Source organism: Prionailurus viverrinus, chromosome F2, assembly GCF_022837055.1.
Source record: "Prionailurus viverrinus isolate Anna chromosome F2, UM_Priviv_1.0, whole genome shotgun sequence".
NCBI classification, from domain to species: domain Eukaryota; kingdom Metazoa; phylum Chordata; class Mammalia; order Carnivora; family Felidae; genus Prionailurus; species Prionailurus viverrinus.
In genome coordinates this window covers 75,395,904-75,414,228 of record NC_062578.1, presented here as the reverse complement: position 1 = coordinate 75,414,228, position 18,325 = coordinate 75,395,904, and the positions used below count along the sequence as shown (strand labels likewise).

At 49.2% G+C, this 18,325-nt stretch overlaps 1 long non-coding RNA gene across 2 annotated transcripts; it reads left to right on the top strand.

The window, feature by feature from the left end:
* Window positions 1–10,367: 10,367 nt before the first annotated feature.
* LOC125156601 (uncharacterized) lies at window positions 10,368–17,101 on the top strand. 2 transcript variants are annotated; one of them, XR_007148696.1, is made up of 4 exons: window positions 10,368–10,516; window positions 13,228–13,434; window positions 16,664–16,819; window positions 16,944–17,101. It is a non-coding gene; the product is annotated as an uncharacterized LOC125156601 (long non-coding RNA). The 2 variants fall into 2 exon arrangements; XR_007148697.1 differs by lacking the exon at window positions 16,664–16,819.
* The last annotated feature ends 1,224 nt before the right edge of the window (window positions 17,102–18,325 follow it).

Genomic DNA, 18,325 nt, shown 5'->3' with positions numbered 1-18,325 from the left:
GGAGTTATGTGACTTGCCCAAGGACACAAAACTACCCTCGGGGAGAGTCAGGATTGCAAAGGGGGATCTGAGCACTTCAAACTCAGGACCCCTTTCCCCTAGAGATAATAGTTGCTATTGTGAAGATATTTAATCACGTATATATGTTCGTATATCTGTCTTTGCTAAAGGAGGTGACTCAGTAGTGAGTAATGTAAGTAGCCTCAGTCTCAGAAATTCTAGATCCCAGTTCAGTGCATGGCACAGATTAGGTGTTTTATCGATTGATTGATTGATTGATTTTAATTCACCTAAATGATGGGGCTCAGTGGGTTGAGCGTTATGATTTCGCGGTTCGTGAGTTCGAGCCCCGCATAGGGCTCTGTGCTGACAGCTAGGAGCCGGGAGCCTGCTTCGGATTCTGTGTGTGTGTCTCTCGCTCTGCCCTTTCCCTGTTCACATTCTGTCTCTCTGTCTCTCTCTCTCTCTCAAAAATAAATATTTTTTTTTTAAAGTTGCCTAAATGAATGACATGGCAGGAGAGGGGAGCAGAGGGGAGCAGCCAGCGGGGAACAGGGGAGGGAAGGGGACATCCTCCCCAAGGCTCCCGGGACGGTCATTCTATATGTGAGGCACGACTGGGACTTACCATACCTTGTACCATGTGGTCCCCAGACTACCTGATAAAGCCAATGGAGGAACAGCTTCATATTGGAGAATGTGTGTGGCTAATCGGGGAACTCTGCGTGCCATGGCCAAAAATCTTTTTCCCCGTAGTTCAATGTGCGTATCCGCTGAGGCCATTACCGGTTACAATGATCCAAAGGGGGAGTGGGGTAGAAAGCCAGGCTCCAAAGAGGAGGCTATTGGGCCACGTGTCGCTGAAATGCTTAGCCCTGCTGATGGCCAGGTAAGACAGCGTGGCCACGGGCCTGGCCACTGAGGGAGGGCACAGGCCTGGATGGGGTCAAGAGCCCTGACAAGGTTCTGACCCGGCGGTGACACTCGTGAGTGCTGCTGAGATTCCTGTGTCTCTGTGCACAGGTCACACTCGCGGTCCTGCGACCGGGGCTGGGCACGGGCATTTGGAAAGCAAACCCGCCAGGGCCCGCTTCCTCAAGGGCATTTTATGACCACAAAGGCCATCCCAGCCAGGAGCCACGCGAGGCAAGCCACCGTCCGCAGTGTCATCAGCCTCCAGCCAGTACGAACACTTTTTATCAGTCCCCACAATCTCCCTCCAGGGCTCCCTGTGAGTTGAGGGTTTTGTTGTTGTTGCTGCTTTTGGTGAGTGCTTGAAATACCGCTAGCATGAGGGAGAAGCTGAACTTGGAATTTTCATTCGTTCTAAATGATTTAAATTTAAATCCAAAAGCTAAAAACAGAGTAACATATTTTTCCATTAATACACCATGGTTGGAAAACTTTTAGGTGCCTTTGGAGCAACGGAGTACCCGAGCCCACTTCTTCACCTGCACATTTTATGAGATCAGAACGTCCGAGAAGAATTTCCGGAAGAAAGCGAGCATCTGACCTGGGGGGGGCTGCCTGTGGACCACATGCCCCGGGGGCTGCAGACTTAATAGGAGGGAAAGGATACAGAACATCTCACGAACAGCGTTCACGTTGATTACACATTGAAATGATAATATTCTTGGGATACGTCGGCTTAAGTAACATACATAATTAAACTTAATTGCACCTGCTTCTTTTGAAAGGATCTTTTTAACGTTTATTTATTTATTTCTGAGAGAGAGAGAGAGAGAAAGAAAGAAAAAAGCATGAGCGGGGGAGGGGCAGAGACAGCGGGAGGGAGAGGATCTGAGCTGTCAGCACAGAGCCTGCCCCGGGGCTCCAACCCATGAACCGTGAGATCATGACCTGAGTCGAAGTCGGACACCCAACTGACTGAGCCACCCAGGCGCCCCTTTTCACGTTTTAAATGTAGCTGCCCGGAAATTTAAAACCACACACGTGCTTCGCAAAATACTTCCATCGGACATCCCTGTTCTTTTTTTTTTTTTTTTTTTTTTTTTTAACGTTTATTTTTGAGACAGAGAGAGACAGAGCATGAATGGGGGAGGGGCAGAGAGAGAGAGGGAGACACAGAATCGGAAGCAGGCTCCAGGCTCTGAGCCGTCAGCCCAGAGCCCGACGCGGGGCTCGAACTCCCGGACCGCGAGATCGCGACCTGAGCTGAAGTCGGACGCTTCACCGACTGCGCCACCCAGGTGCCCCCGGACATCCCTGTTCTAAAGGGCACGGCCTGACGAGGCTGATCATGCTCTGAGCAAGGGTGGAATTAGCGTCCAGGAAGAAGCGGGCTAGAAACCGCAAGGCAGTAGGTCTCAGAATCGTTCCTGTGTCTTCTGACAGCCTGTGCTGGGCTCCCTCCACCCCACGAGGCTTGGCCCTCTGCTTCCGGATGCCGAGAGGGCAGTGCTCCGGCTGGGGCCTTTGCTTACTTCCGCACGTGACTGTCAACGGGTTAACGAGTCCTACCTGTACCCAGGGGAAAGCAGCTACAAGAGCACAGGAACGGCGTCCTGGGTCCTGTGCAAAGGTCCTGCGCAAAGGTCCCAATTCTGGTGTGCTTCCATTTCGCGGTTCCAGGAATGGGTTGAATCCAGGTGTTCGTAAGCAGAGGATCGAAAAGTGAGAACGTCAGACTCCAATAACCATCCTGACTCAGACCTTGCCTTTGTTATTCTTGCCGCACCTCCCCGCACAGCACGTCGAGTTTACCTTGCACCCGTGATCAGAGCCGATGCCCAGGAGCACGGGACGGGGCCGGGCAGTGCACAACATTACATCTGTTCCTGCCCCCTTCCCCCTCCTTTCTCTCCGTGTTTCAAAGCCCCACACCTCACACCCATTAGGATGGCTACTGTAAAATATAACGACAAAAAAGCAAGTGTCGGCAAGGATGCAGAGAAATGGGAAGGCTCGTGCCCTGCGGTTGGGAAAGGAAGATGGCGCAGTTACGGCATGGCGATTCCTCAAAACAGTAAACATAGAATTACCCTATAATCAGGAGTTGCCGTTTCTGGGTATGTACACAAAAGAAGTGAAGGCAAGGGCCCCCGGGCATTCGCACACCTATGTTCACAGCAGCATCACTCACAATCGCCCAAAGGTAGAAACAACCCGAGTGTCCACCGACAGACGAGTCGATAAACAAAGTGTGAAGCCTACACACCGTGGCCCGTGATTCAGCCTTCAGAGAAAAGGAAAGACCGACATAGGCTACCATGTGGATGCACGTTGAGGACATCATGCTGGGTGAAATAAACGAGACACAAAAGGACAAACGCTGTACGATTCCATTTATGTGAGGCACTTAGAGTAATCAAATTCATAGACACAGAAAGTGGAAAGGTAGCGGCCCCGGGCTGCGGGGAGTTGTTTAGTGGGAACAGAGTTTCCGTTTTGCAGGGTGAAGAGAGTTCTGCGGGTGGATGGTGGGGAGGGCTGCCCAACAATGTGAACGCGCTTATCACCCTCAACCGTACGCTCAAAAACAGGGAAGATGGCAGGGTGCCTGGGTGGCTCAGTCGGTTAAGCGTGCAACCTCGGCTCAGGTCATGATCTCGCGGTCCGTGAGTTCGAGCCCCGCGTCGGGCTCTATGCTGACAGCTCAGAGCCTGGGGCCTGCTTCCGATTCTGTGTCTCCCTCTCTCTCTCTGCCCTTCCCCTGCTCACTCTGTGTGTGTGTGTGTGTGTGTGTGTGTGTACATACTCTCTCTCTCTCTCTCTGCCCCTCCTCTGCTCACGCTCTGTCTCTCAAAAACGAATACATGTTAAAAAATGTTTTTAAATGGCTAAGATGGCAAATGTTACGATCTATGGATTTCACCACAACTAACATTCTATAAAGCGACAATCCAGGTATTTCTCTCTTCTGACACATCTCTGACCCTCATCCTCTTTCCCTGCCAAGACACAAGACCTGGCAGTATTCATCCTCCTCCCGCCATGAACCTCTGCTGCCCTGTTCCCCCCGCCACAACCTTTTAACAAAAGAGGCCCCTGTTTAGCTTGCCTTCTGTGTATATCCCAACCCCGGCTTATGTGTTCCTAGGAACAAGGAGCTCAGCCCCCCCATGCAGCCCTTCCACTGCCGGAAGAGCTTGGCCAGTTAAAATATCGTTCCTTAGAATTGTCATCTGCCTCCCAGAATGGGTATTTTCTCCCAGCAGGACTGTCATAGTGCACTGGGGTTCCACAGAACAAATCCAATTACCCCTTTACATGCAGTCCTTCCTGATACAGTTCTAATTATCTCCCCTGAGTTTTCTTTGCCTTAAGCTCATATGCCCCAGACACAGGTATACTATATTATGTCACATGCTCTAGTAGATGCTAGGGATACAAAAGTGAATGTGACTTGGTCCCTTCTCCTAAAGAATTCACAATATGGAAGTAGAGACAGACACTAAAAGAGACCCAATAACTGAGAGGCAATGCCTTAGGGACACCCACTTATAGAAGTTGGGGAAATAAAGAGAAGCTTGGGGAGCTCCGGCAGTTCAGAGAAGCAGCAGTAACTCGGTCTGGAAGCACAAAGAAGACTCCTTAGGAGAGGGGAAAGACTTGGAGACTGAGCTGCCACGGCTGATTGTGTAGGTTGTGCACTGCATAACCCCAGCCTCTCATGATGGTTTCCCCGGAGGTATGTGGTACACAGTCTGGTCAGATCTGAAACAGCGTCCCTACGGAGATGGGTCATTAAGGGGAAGGCCAAGAGAAGGGAAAGGGGATTGGGGAAAGGCACAGCGTGTTCAGGGAACTGCACGTCACACCTTACGCCTGGGGGACAGATTTGAGGGTGACGGCGGCCAGAAATAAGGATGGAGAGGGGAGGCAGAGCTGAAAATCTCCAAGGAAGGATCCTGGCAGTGGTGTGCCAGGGCCTGCTCATGCAGGCTCACGAGGACCGATTGCATACTTCTCTTTCCCAACTTCTTGTTAAATAACATAACCTTCGCAGCTTGAAGTCGGCCATGGTGGGAGCATTTACACCAAGGAAATTGGCAAATACTATAAATCGGGCTTTTTTTTTTTTTCTCCCTAAGAAACCCGTTGTTAAATATTTATCAGCACACCATTAGTTCTCAATAACTCCTCAAAAGACTTGGCCCAGACACAAGCAGGCCTGGGGACGTACCCCTGGACTGAATCCATTTCAACACAGCCTAGACCCTGTGCCTCCATCTGGACCTTGTTTATCTCTTACCCCAGTTCGCTCTCCAAGGAGGCCATGAATCGCTACCCGCTCGCACACTAGCCTGAGCAATTCCAGATGACCCTCCGTGCTGTCGAGCCAGGGATCCAGGATGGGAGGACTTCTCGTCATTGGAATCCATTCCTTCCACGTGTTTAACTGCCGATGGGCAGAGGTCAGGGTTGTCGGCCATGTAATTGGTCACAGGCCTTCTCTGGGTAAGAACCACCCACACTTACCTCTTCCTATGCACCAGGCACCGTTGTAAATACTTTGCACACATTAACCCACTTAGTTGCCACGAGACATGAGATCGTGTACTGCCACGCATCACAGAAAAGATATGTTACTTCACAAGGCCCGCAACCGACAGGGGGAAACGTGAGCTATTTCTTTCTCTGTGCAGGAACTTTTTAATTGGATATAAGCACACTCGTCTGGGGGCGCCTGGGCGGCTGCGTCGTTTAAGGGTCAAGCTTTGGATCTTGGCTGAGGTCCTGATTTCACCGTTCGTGGGGTCGAGCCCCACGTCTGTCTCTGCACTGACAGTGTGGAGTCTGCTTGGGATTCTCTCTCTCTCTCTCTCTCTCTCTCTCTCCCTCTCTCTCTCTCTCTGCCCCTCCCTGCTTGTGCACTCTGACTCAAAAAAAAATTTTTTTTTAATTAAAGAAAAGAGTTTAATCACACTTGTCCATGTTTCTTTTTGTTGCCCATGCATGTGGTGTCCTATCCAAGAAATCACGGCCAAAGCCAATCTCCAGAAGCTTTTTCCCTGTGTTTTCTTCCATGAGTATTGTGGTTTCAGATCTCACATTTATGTTTGTGGGCCATTTCGAGTTGAGTTTTGTGTGCGGTGTAAGATAAGGGTACAATTGTATTCTTTTGTGTGTGGATATCCAGGTATTCTCAACTTCATTTGTTAGCCTTGCCCCCATCATATATTCTTGGCTCCCTTGACAAAAGTCAGTAGACACATTATTCATGGGTTTACTTCCAGGCTTTCTATTCTTTTCTATTGGTCTATGTGTTTTTAATGTCAGTACCACACTGTTTTAATCACTGTAGCTTTGTTACATATTTTGAAATCAAGAAGTGTGATGCCTCCAAGCTTTGTTCTTGTTCACGATTGCTTTGGCTAGTTGAAGTCTTTTGTGATTCCATCTAGTTTTTGGAACTGTTGTTTTCAGGGTGCCTGGGTGGCTTAGTCGGTTAAGCATCTGGCTTCAGCTCGGGTCATGATCTCATGGCTCATGGGTTCAAGCCCCGGGTGGGGCTCTGTGCTGACAGATCAGAGCCTAGAGCCTGCTTCGGATTCTGTGTTTCCCTCTCTTTGCCCTACCCCTGCTTGCACTTTGTGTCTCAAAAAAGAACAAACATTAAAAAAAAGAAAAAGAAAAGAAATACAACTGATTGCTGTATGTTGGTTTTGTATTCTTCAGTTCTGCTGAGTTTGTTTATCTGTCCTTTTGTGGAATGTTTTGGGTTTTCTACACCTTAGATCAAGCCTTCTGTGAACAGAAACAATTTTACTTCTTCCTTTCCACTTTGGATGTCTTTTATTTCTTTTTCTTGACTAATTATTCTGACTTGAAATTTCAGTGCTATGTCGCATACAATGAGAGTGGGCTTTTTCTTGTTCTTGATCAACAGAGTAAAAAGGCAGCCTGTGGAATGGGAGAAAATATTTGCAAGCTATATATCTGATAAGGGATTAGTATTCAAAATATATGAGAACCTTCCATAATTTAATAGCAAAAAATAATAATAAAAACCCAATGAAAAACTGGGGAAAACACTTGAATTAACATTTTTTTCCAAAGACGACAAGCAAATGGCTATGAGATATAAGAAAAGGTACTCATCATCACTCATCATCAGGGAAATGCATGTTAAAATCTCAATGAGCTATCACCTCACAATTGTTAGGGTGCCTAATATATATATATATATATAAATAATATAACATATAATATATATAAATAATAAATATATGTAATATAATAAATATAGATAAATAATATAATATATAATAATGTAATATATAATATATATGTGTGTATATATATGTGTGTGTGTGTATATATATATATATATATATATAAAAGATAACAAGTTTTGGTGAGGATGTGGAAAAATTGAAACCCTCATACACTGTTGGTGGGAATTTAAACTGCTGCAGCCACTATGGAAACTAGTATGGAGGTAACATATGACCCAGCAGTCTCACTTCTGGGTATTTATCCAAAAGAATTAAAATTAGGATGCTGCAGAGACATTAACACTTCTGTGTTCATTGCAACATTATTCACAATGGTCAAGATATGGAAACAACCGAACTTTCCGCCAACAGATGCATGGCTAAAGACAATGTGGTATATGCCACAATGGAATATTATTCACCCTTTAAAAAAAAGGGAGGGATGCCTGGGTGGCACAGTGGGTTGAGCGTCCGACTTCAGCTCAGGTCATGATCACACGGTTCATGAGTTCGAGCCCCGTGTTGGGCTCTGTGCCGACGGCTCGGAACCTGGAGCCTGCTTCCGATTCTGTGTCTCCCTCTCTCTCTGCCCACCCCCCCTCAAAAATAAATAACCATTAAAAAAATAAAATAGATAAAAGGGAAATCCTACCATTTGTAACAACATGGACAAACCTGGAGGACATTATGCTAGGTGAAACAGGCCAGCCACAGGAGGACAAAATATTGCACAATTCCACTTGTATGAGATATCTAAAATAGAGCCATAGAATCAGAGACTAGAATCGTGGCTGCCAAAGGCTGGGGAAAGAGGGATGGGGAAGCATTGCTCAGTGGGTATAAACTCTCAACTATGCAAGATGCATAAGTTCACCTCGCTGTTCACCTTAGTATCTACAGGTAACCGTATAATATTGTGCACTTTAAAATGTTAAGAGGATAGAGATCGCGTTACGTGTTCTTCCTACAAAACAAAACACACACACACACAAGAACACAGAAGTTTGGGGAGGCAATGGGTATTTTAATACCTTGATTATAGTGAATGGTATCACAGGTGTACATATATGTCCAAACTCATTAAAATGTATACATTAAATGTCATTAAATATGTGCAGGGCTTTGTTTTGTTTTGGTTTTTTTTGTAGCTCAATTAGACCTTAATAAAAATAAAAACAAGAGGAAATTCTGGGATTGGAACTTCAGAGGCTGCCCTCAGAACTCATGCCCTTTCCTACTATTATTATTAAACTGCCTGAAACAGGAGGTCATACTTATCTATTGGATATGTACCATGTGCCAAGACCTTTGTGTATTTCATCCTTAAAAAAATTTTTTTAATGTTTATCATTTAATTTTGAGAGAGAGAGAGACAGAGCGTGAGCGAGGGAGGGTTAGAGAGAGAAGGAGACACAGAATCGGAAGCAGGCTCCAGGCTCCAAGCTGTCAGCACAGAGCCCGACGCAGGGCTTGAACTCACGAGCTATGAGATCATGACCTGAGCCAAAGTCCGACGCTTAAATGACTGAGTCACCTGGGCGCCCCCTGCATATTTCATTTTATTCCATCGTCACATCACCAAATGGGAAAGTATGTTGGATATTTGTTGGCTGTGGCCCAGCAGCCATTTCTTCATTACAGTTACGGCACCTTGAATCGCTTTGGGGTAAATCACTGTACTATCCCGCTTGGTAAATGTCATCTGGGGTGGCTGACCTCACTCCCACTGCAGGGGCACATGTGATCCAAGCATACGCCAATTCAATTCTTGCAGCCCTCCCCACGGGCCCTGGGGACTGGGTGAAGCATGGGCACAAGGCCTGAGTCAGAGCAAAGAAATTTAGGCCCAAGGCCCATGTTCGAACTGAAGGAAAGATAACAGATCTTTTTTCTATCAGACTTGAATCTAGGAATGACGGCCTGGAACCACTACCGAAAATAAGACTCCGAAATGACATGTAAAAATAAAACTTTGCCATTCTGAGAGTTGTATTGCAGGAAGGAAGGAGGGGAGGGGAGTGTTCCTTAACATACTATGATCCCTGGCTTTATTTTAGCAGTAAGTGAAACCTGAGACAGCCCCTTACTAATCACCTTGAGGTTAGCAGGGGACAAGGGGTCTCATGCACTCGGTCAAAAAGGCAAGGCTTACAGATGCCGTAAGGAGAACGTTAGGGGACAACTTGCACAAAAGACTGCTGGAGAGGTATGGCGCTTACGTACCCTTGAAGGACGTCATCATATTCATCCGCTAAAAACTTAGGAGCTGCGAAGGTATCCCAAAATTGGTCCGTGGGCGTACAGCCCAAGACCCGGAGAGGGGTCGCCCTGTTTGCTTCCGGAAGTAACACTTAATGATCACTTTGTAGTTGGTGTTTGAACTTGTAGAACATACGATGAGGTTCTATTTAGGACGGAGTCTGAGTGCCCAAGCCAGCATGCGGCTTGTGGGAAGAAAACCAGCCTGGGGGAGATCAGAGCTAAGAGATGGCAGAAAAACCGGGTCAGAACTCCTGTCTTTGTGCCCCTGGACCAAACCACACGTAAGTATTTCGGTTGCAGGAGCCAGTATCTCCCCTTTTCCCTAAATCATCTCAAATTGGATTTTCTGTCCCTTGCAGCTGATGGAGTGCTGACTAATCGGGTTGGTATTGACATCCTTGTGTTAAAAAGTCAGGAAAGAAGGCTCTGCGAGTTTCCACGCGCTGGCCAGGACCACACACAGGATCCTTGGCCGGGATCAGTCTCTGGTTCATCTGATTCCATGGCATCCATGCATTCGGAACTCCCCGCTGACTCAACACTCAGCACCCCCTTCATCCGCGGTAAGCCCCTCCCTTCTGCCAGCCATGCTGCTCAAGGTGTTGGCACATCATTCATTCATCCTTATCAAAGACTTAATATCTTGACGTGGACGAGGCATCCTGATAGTCGTTTGTAAGAGACACGGAAGCAAACAACACAGTTAATCTTTTCGAACCGTTAGACAAAGCTGTCCAACTGCACATGCGCAGTTTTCTCCCCTCGCTGGGACCACCCCGTACGCATGCGTACTCGGACCTCCTCGCACCATGCTGTGGTGCGGCCCCCGAGGGCTTTCCCACAAGTTTCTTTTTACCTTCCTAACGCTATTCCTTCTCGTCCCCACCTGCCCCGTCCCCGTTGCCCCGCCCCCCACCTGCCTGAGTCATCCTGTGTCTCCAGGGCAGCCCTTTGGCACGTTCTGTGTCCAACTCTAGACAGAGCAAGTGGCCGGCAGGGACCACACCTTGGCCTCCTGTGCCTGGCAGGATGGCAACCCACCAACTAAAATACTCCTTCAGAAACATTTAAAGGTAAACATTAAACTTCTCCTTATCATTAAGTCGAGCCCAGTCTGTGTTTTAGTGTTTAACGTAGAAGCGATGATACCACATGACTCTAAAGAAATGTTCCAGAATTCTCCCTTCCTACTAATTCAGCCTGGCCTTTCCAGGACTGGCTGCCACTAGGCTGATGAACTTCCGGTGGAAGTTTCCTGGGACTCAGAACTTGCCGTCTCTTCACTGTTACCTCTCCCTGTCTGTCTGAGACCATTTCACCTGCAGCTCCTGGCTGGCTGAGAGTCCCCTCCAGGGGCCTGCATCCCCCACCCGCCTGCCATGTCTCTGGTCCACGACCTGGTGCGCCTCGGGCACCAGAAACATCCCTCTGGCGAGCAGGTCGGCTGCTCTCATGGTTTACTTGCTTCATTGGTCATCTTTCTTTTAAACTCAGAAAACCAATTCTATTTCAAAGCTAGAAGAACCGTAGTCTGCTTTGGAAATTGGAGGAGATCGTCTCTCCCCGCTGAGAATCTGTAATCTTCTACCCCAGAAGATGGCAACTCAAATACACTTATAAAGATGCACAATATGCGGGGGCGTTTGAAAACAAAATCTTGATCCCGGAGCCCAGAGGCCTGGCCCTAGGAAGCACACTTACGCAGCCTCAGGCAAGTTACAGACCTTCTTGGAGTCTGATTTCTGCTCAGGTCGTGACATCCCGGTTTGTGAGTTCGAGCCCCGCATCAGGCTCTGCACCGACCGTGTGGAGCCTGCTTAGGATTCTCTCTTCCCCTCTCTCCAAAATAAATAAGTAAACATTAAAAAAAAATAATCATCCTAATGAAAACATCACACGCTTGATGCCTTATTTATCTCTGCATCCCCAGCAACCATCACAGGACCTGTCACATGTAGGGGCTTCGTGAGGGTGACAACGGTTAGGAAATAAAGGAACCAGCACGGATCAGGCTCGTTCTGTTTGCCGGGCACTGTGCTAACACCTGCAGACGTGCAGCTTCATTGCATCCTTTCCGAGATCCTGAGTGGCCAATGCTGACGGGCTCTAATGCCGTGGGGCCGGGAACCTCCGAGGCAGATCTGCTCGAGGAGGCACAGCCAGTGTCCTCTGAAGTCCCGCTCCCAAACTCATTAGGCGAAGTACTGAGACACGAAGGTGCAAAAGAGCAAAACTTTAGAAGCACAGGTAAGAACCAGCTAAAAACCAGTGAAAGGGAAAGGCCTCAGCATGACAACAATCATCAGGACTTCCGGAAACAAACAAACAGACAAAATCAACGCGACTCAGTCGATCAAGGGAAGCATCCTTGAACCTGCTTTTTATTGTAGAGACTGCTGCCCATCACTTGTAGACCCAAATCCTCGGAGCTGGGGCTGATACATTAAGGAAGGCTGTTGAATGTGCAGGGAGCCCAGCTTCGTGGGGGAAGAGAGAGACTTCATCTGACCAAATACGTTCAGAGAGCGGCAGAAAGTGGCATTTAACAAGAATGGAAGATACAAGAACCCTGAGCTACAGAAGGAGTGTATCAAGGGTTGTCCGTACAGAACGGACCTCCCCCAGGTTTAGTATCTTAAAATCACAAGCGTTTATTTAGCTCCTGTCTGTGGGTCGGGTGGGCAGTTCTGTGGGTCCGGGCTGGGCTCTGCTGAGCTTACCTGGGTCGGATCCCCTGTCTGCACTCGCCAGCAGGTGCGCGAGGACCTGGCCAGCTGAGGAGGCCGAGACCCTCGTCTCCCTGTGGGCTCAAGCGTTAGCAGACTAGCTCAGGCTTGTTTACGTGGCCGCTGGACAGGCTCCCGACACGGTGAGCAGAAACACACAGGACACTCCGAGGTCCAACATAGAACTGACACTCACGGCTGCCGACGGCTCCAGGCCGAAGCAAGTCCGTGCGCCAGCCTTAATTCAGGACGTGGGGTGGCAGGCTGGTCCCGTGGCCAGGGCTGTGGCTACAGGGAGGAGAATCGGGGCCATTTGTGCTGACATCTACCACGGGAGGGGGCCCCAGACAAAGCAATATCCTTGGAACTCACTGACCCCAGAGAACATCAGAGGCTTACGTACCATCGCACGGCAAGGCATGGTGGGAGCCCAGAAGCCAACAGGAGGGTTACAGAAGATGCTGTATGTTGTTAACCCTCCTCAGTCCCGGGTACCAGGGCATTTCACTAGCTGTGTTGGCAGCTTCTGTTACCGTCCACCCCCCCCACCCCCCGCCTCCCTGGCCTGTATATGGACTCTGGAGTTTCTGTTGGCCCAGCAGGTCTCTTTAGTAAGAGCACCCCAATATTCTTTCGAGAAAACCTGCTTCTTCCCTGTTCTTATTTATTTATTTGAGAGAGCACACAAGTGGGGGAGGGGCAGAGAGACAGAGGACAGAGGATCCAAAGCAGGCTCCAGGCTCCAAGCTGTCAGCACAGAGCCTGACGTGGGGCTCGAACTCACGAACCCCGAGACCGTGATCTGAGCCGAAGTCAGACGCCCAACTGACTGAGCCGCCCGGGCACCCGTTTCCGTGTTCTGGTTGTGAGGCCGGAGAGGGCTGACCCCTTCTCTGTCTCTAAGGTGAGCTCACAACCCAGTCCGTCAGAGAAGCCATCTCTCCAGCCCGGGTTCACGCGTGGGCGTAAGATCCGAGGAAGACCAATCACGTCAGCCACGGGAGTGCCGAGTGGCCACCGGGAGAGGGCTGTCCCCTCACAGGGCCGCCATTTTACAGGTGCAGGAGCCTGGAGCTGCTGGTGGCCTTCTCCACCCCATTCGGGAGAGACTGACACTGAGCCAGAGCAGGAGTGGCGGAGACGAATGCCCGGTGAAAGTGATACGGACTCGGAGGAGAGGGGCGTCCCTGAAGCCGGACGCGCCCTGTGAAGTTCCTGGTCTTCTGAAGCCATTATTCCAATGTCTTCCTCCGAGGCAGATTGAGGTGGGTTTCTGTCATTTGCAGCCAACAGCATCGCTAATACGCGAATTAAAAAATACGCCTTCCTACCTGCCCTCGTGGTGCTTGGCTCTGTAGGGAAAGCATAACACGTGTCCACACATGCTGCCCTTGAAGGGCTTTCTACTCTACCCGAGAAAGAAGAAGAATATGAATGAATCAATGAGAAGGGGTGGGGAGAGGGGAGAGAGAGAGTACGATAAGAGGCCCAGAAGTCATCCATTTGACAAATACCGAAGGCCAGAACGGAGCCAGGCTCCAGGGCTCCCGTCCCAAACCTGCGCTCTCCTGTTTACCAGTTAAACAGGTAACTGCTCTGGCAGTCACTGGTCTGTGTGAGCCCTGCTGCTGAGACCGTCAGCCCCACCGTGATATTTTTGCCACATTCTGTGGCACTTGGTGCAGGCCTGACAGGTGGGGCAGGCGTCCACTTCCTCCCTGATTATTTCTTTAGTATATTTATTTATTGTTTTTAAGTTTATTTATTTTGAGAGAAAGCGAGAAGTGAGGAAGGGCAGAGAGATGGGAGAGAGAGAGAGAATCCCAAGGCAGAGAGATGGGGGAGAGAGAGAGAGAGAGAGAGAGAGAGAGAGAGAGAGAGAATCCCAAGCAGGCTCCACACCACCAGTGCAGAGCCCGACGTGGGGCTCGAACTCACAAACCGTGAGATCGCGACCTGAGCCAAAGTCCGATGCTTAACCGACCGAGCCACCCAGGTTCCCCTCTTCAGTATCTTTAAACCCCATCTTCGCAAACCTCAATTCCTTGGAAGCCGGCCGTCCTCTGGCACTCTTCCGTTGTCACCCACACCCACTTGCTTCCCTCCCTGCCTCGGGGACCATGGCTTATCACTGCAATCACTTCCTTGAAAACGACCTTAACTCTTGCCTCCGCCCCGTCATTCTTACCTGGTCAAGCCCCAGACCTCATCAATTTCTTGCTACCTGTACACCCCGGCCTACAGCTGAGCGGTTGAATATTGCTGTAGGTAATAAACACATCACCTCGCTGACTCTCTGTCACTCCACTTATTCATTGATCCCTTCGGTTCCTGGATCACTGTCTTCCTTTCCTTCGATCTCATCATTACTCACGAAGATTTAAATATCCATGTGTACGGTCCACCTGACAACCCTGGCTTCCCCTCCGCTAATCTGTTTCTCTCTTCCTCCCCCACTTCTTGGGTCTTTTTCTATGATCTTCTCTACACACGTCCGTGCGGATGCTCTTGACCTTGTCTTACCAATAACGGCAACCACCTGACATCTCTTCCAAGCTGCATCACATCTCCAATCACTTCTTCTATGAGGATACCCACCGCAACACTTGCGGGGGAATTCATTAGCCCTACCAAGTTATCATTTTAAGTTTTAAAATGCAACCTGGTCAGAGACCGTGGTTCATTGCTGGAGCCACTTGCAGGAAAACACCCCTATGTCATTTGCCCCACCCCCCTCTCTCCATCATTCTTGGCCCATCAAGGCCCAAACCTCATTCATTCGTTTCTTCCCTCACGCAGTGGCCTACACCAGAGACGCTGAATATTGCTGATGAAAAACACACCACATCGCCCAGGGACCCCACTTTAACTTTGGGGCATCATATTTCAAATCAATATGCAAAACATGCCTGTTGCTCCTACTTTCCAACGTGACAAGTCCGCATTTTCCCTCTTCTTTTTTTTAAAGTTGATTTATTTTGAGAGAGAGAGAGAGAGAGAGAGGGAGCAAGCAGGAAGGGGCAGACGGGCGGGAGGAGAGAGAGAGAATCCCAAGCAGGTTCTGCACTGTCAGCACAGAGCCCGACGCGGGGCTTGAACTCACGAACTGTGAGATCACGACCTGAGCCGAAACCCAGAGTCAGACGCTTAACCGACTGAGCCACCCACGAGTCCCTTCCCTCTTCTTGAACCTCTCTTCCGTCTCCTACTTTCACGCCATCCTCCCATTATGAGATACGTCACTTATGGGTAGAATACAATTTTGATTCATGGAGAACAGGGAAAGAATCATATAAGTTCTCATTCATCTTCCCTCTACCCGTACCAAACACCTACCCACATACTCTCCCTATTCTATCTTTTCATGAAAAAAAAAAGTGTCTCTGGCTCTCACGGGTGAGCCTCCCACTTGTGTTCTAGACCTCACCGACTCTGATCCACTCAAGGACTTTGCTCCTGTCATTGTACCCTCCTTTTCCGTCTTCCCCGACTATCCCCTCTCTACCGGATCGTTCCCATCGGCATCCCAAATGCTATAGTATCTCCCATCTGTTTCCTTTTCTGAAGGACACTTGGCAACTGTGTGCCATGTCCAGCTCCATTTGTTCACCCAGTGTTCTCTCCTCAGGTCATTTGGTTGGGTTTCTGTCCCTGCTCCCCTGTCAAGACTGTTTCCCGCAGGGTCACCAAACACCACTCAGCCGAAGTTGACCCACACGACCACTGTGTCTTTCCTGCATCGCCTCCTTCTCTCGGCTTCTATGAGCCCACACTTCCCAAGTTCTCCTCCCAGCTCATGGGTTGTTCCTCCCCCGCCTTCAGTATCATTTCCTTGTTCTTGCTCTTCTGCTTCCCTCGGGGACGTGGGAGCCTCCTAGGGTCCTGTCTTCTTCACTACACCCTCTCTGATGTGGTTGTATAGCTGTGAGTGTCATCTAATCACTCAGAATGGTCAGGGCTCTGTTTGCCCCTCTTCCCTCTCCCAAATTCTGCAAGCACTTACAGTCAAATGTCTACTGGGCACCCTGACGTGATCTCAGTAGGGACGTCAAAAGTCACGTGGTCAAAACGGAACTACTGGGGCGCCTGGGTGGCTCAGTTGCTCAAGCGTCTGACTCTTCGTTTCAGCTCAGGTCATGACCACATGGTTCGTGAGTTCAAGCCCTGTGTTGGGCTCTGGGCTGACAGTGCAGAGCCTGCTAGGGATTTTCTCTTTCTGTGTGTGTGTGTGTGTGTGTGTGTGTGTGTGTGCCTCTTCACCACTCACTCTTTCTCTTTAAAAACAAAACAAACAAACAGAAACAGAACTACTGATGCCCCTCCAAGCCTGCTCTTTCCCAGGATTCCTCACCATGGTGTATCATACCTGGTTGCCCCAATCAAACCATTGGAAATTATCTTTGAGACTCCTCCTCGCCAGCAGAGGAATCGCCTGCCTGGCCAGTGACTTCTCACCCTCGTCACCCGCGGATAACATCCCAACTCCTTCTGCAGGTTGATGGACTATCTACGTGATCTGGCACGTGCCTACATCCCTGGACGCATCCTGTGCGGCTTTCCCCTCACCCACTCGGCCCCTCCACCGGAGTCCCTCACCCCTGCTCACTCCCACCGGCAGGACTTTGACCAGCTGCTCCCTCTCCTCTGAAGGTTTGTCACGAGGCCCTCTCCCTTCTCTTACTCGGATCTCCATTGAAATGTCAACTTGACGAGGAAACCTTAACGGGCCCACCGCCGGTCACTCTGACGCTGTCCTTTCTTCCTTTTCTTATAGCTTCTGGAACACACGATGCACGTGCATCCAAGCGATACAAGAGACCCCGCAGAGGAGAAAGAGGCCTGCAGGTGCCTGTGCTTCCCACTTTCTCACAGAGCCTTTTCCTGTGTGGTTTGTGCAACCAAGAACATCTACTCTACTGAGTTTTCCCAAAATTAAACAGCAGCACACTAAATCACTTTTTTCACTTGACAAAATATCTTAGCTGTCCTTTCATCTATGTATCCAACTATCTAGCCAGCTGTCGATCATCCATTTATGGGCTGCTTTACTCCTTTTAATGCCTACGGCGTCCTCCACCGAAGGCCCACGTCATGTCCTATGTAATCAGCCCCCGCAGTGGGTGTTCAGGTCGTTTCCACTCCTGCCGCGAATATGCTTGTACACGCATCCGTGGCTTCACGCAGGCGCTGATACGCCTGTGGGATAAATTACCCGGGAGTCAAAGTGCTGGGTTGAAGTGGAAGTGTGTTTTAGATTTCAAGAGCTATTGCCCAATCATCCTCCGCGGAGGCCGTCCCAGTTTACGCTCCACCAACCTCTGCAGAACAGACATCACTTTCTTTTTTTTTTTTTCTTTAATGTTTATTTATTTATTTTGAGAGAGAGGGAGAGAGAGAGCGCGAGAAAGGGAGGGGCAGAGAGAGAGAATCCCAAGCCGGCTCTGCACTGTCAGTGTGGAGCCCGACACGGGGCTTGAACTCGCGACCGTGCGATCCCGAACTGAGGCAAAACCAAGAGGTCTACGCTTGACCGGCTGAGTCACCCAGGCGCTCCCAAACACCCCCTTCCAGTAGTGACTGTTGGTGTCTATCTCCCACCATGGCAGAAACCAGTCCATTGCTATTGGACTTTTAAGTGCTGAGATTACTGTCTGGTAAGTTCCCAATAAATAGTTTTGGAATAAATGAATAAACAAGGAAAAATACGCAGAATGAGAAGAAGAGGCTTGACATCCAATTAACAATGCTTGGGTCTGTCAGAACTGTGTGGCCTGGGACACATTACTTAACCACTCGGAACCCCATTTCCTCATCCGGTAAATGGAGAAAATAATAATCTTTACTTCAAAGACTTACTCCCAGGGCCAAAGAGGAGAACCATGAGTCGAGTATTTTAGGACCGTAGACAGCCACTTACCCCATGCAGTTACGAAGACCCCGGGATGATCTGAGGCCATAGTCAGCTAAAAGGCAAGTCCTAAATAAACAGGACATTTCAACTTAGTGATGGCAAGTGTTGAACCCCATAAGCTTCTGATTCAATCTGTATAAACCGCAAGGACAACCGGGCAGGGTTTCCACTCGCTAGTCCTCATTGCAGGGAAGGTCGTTCGCCAGCAAACATTCCCTACAGAGAACCTGATGTCTGGAACCCCA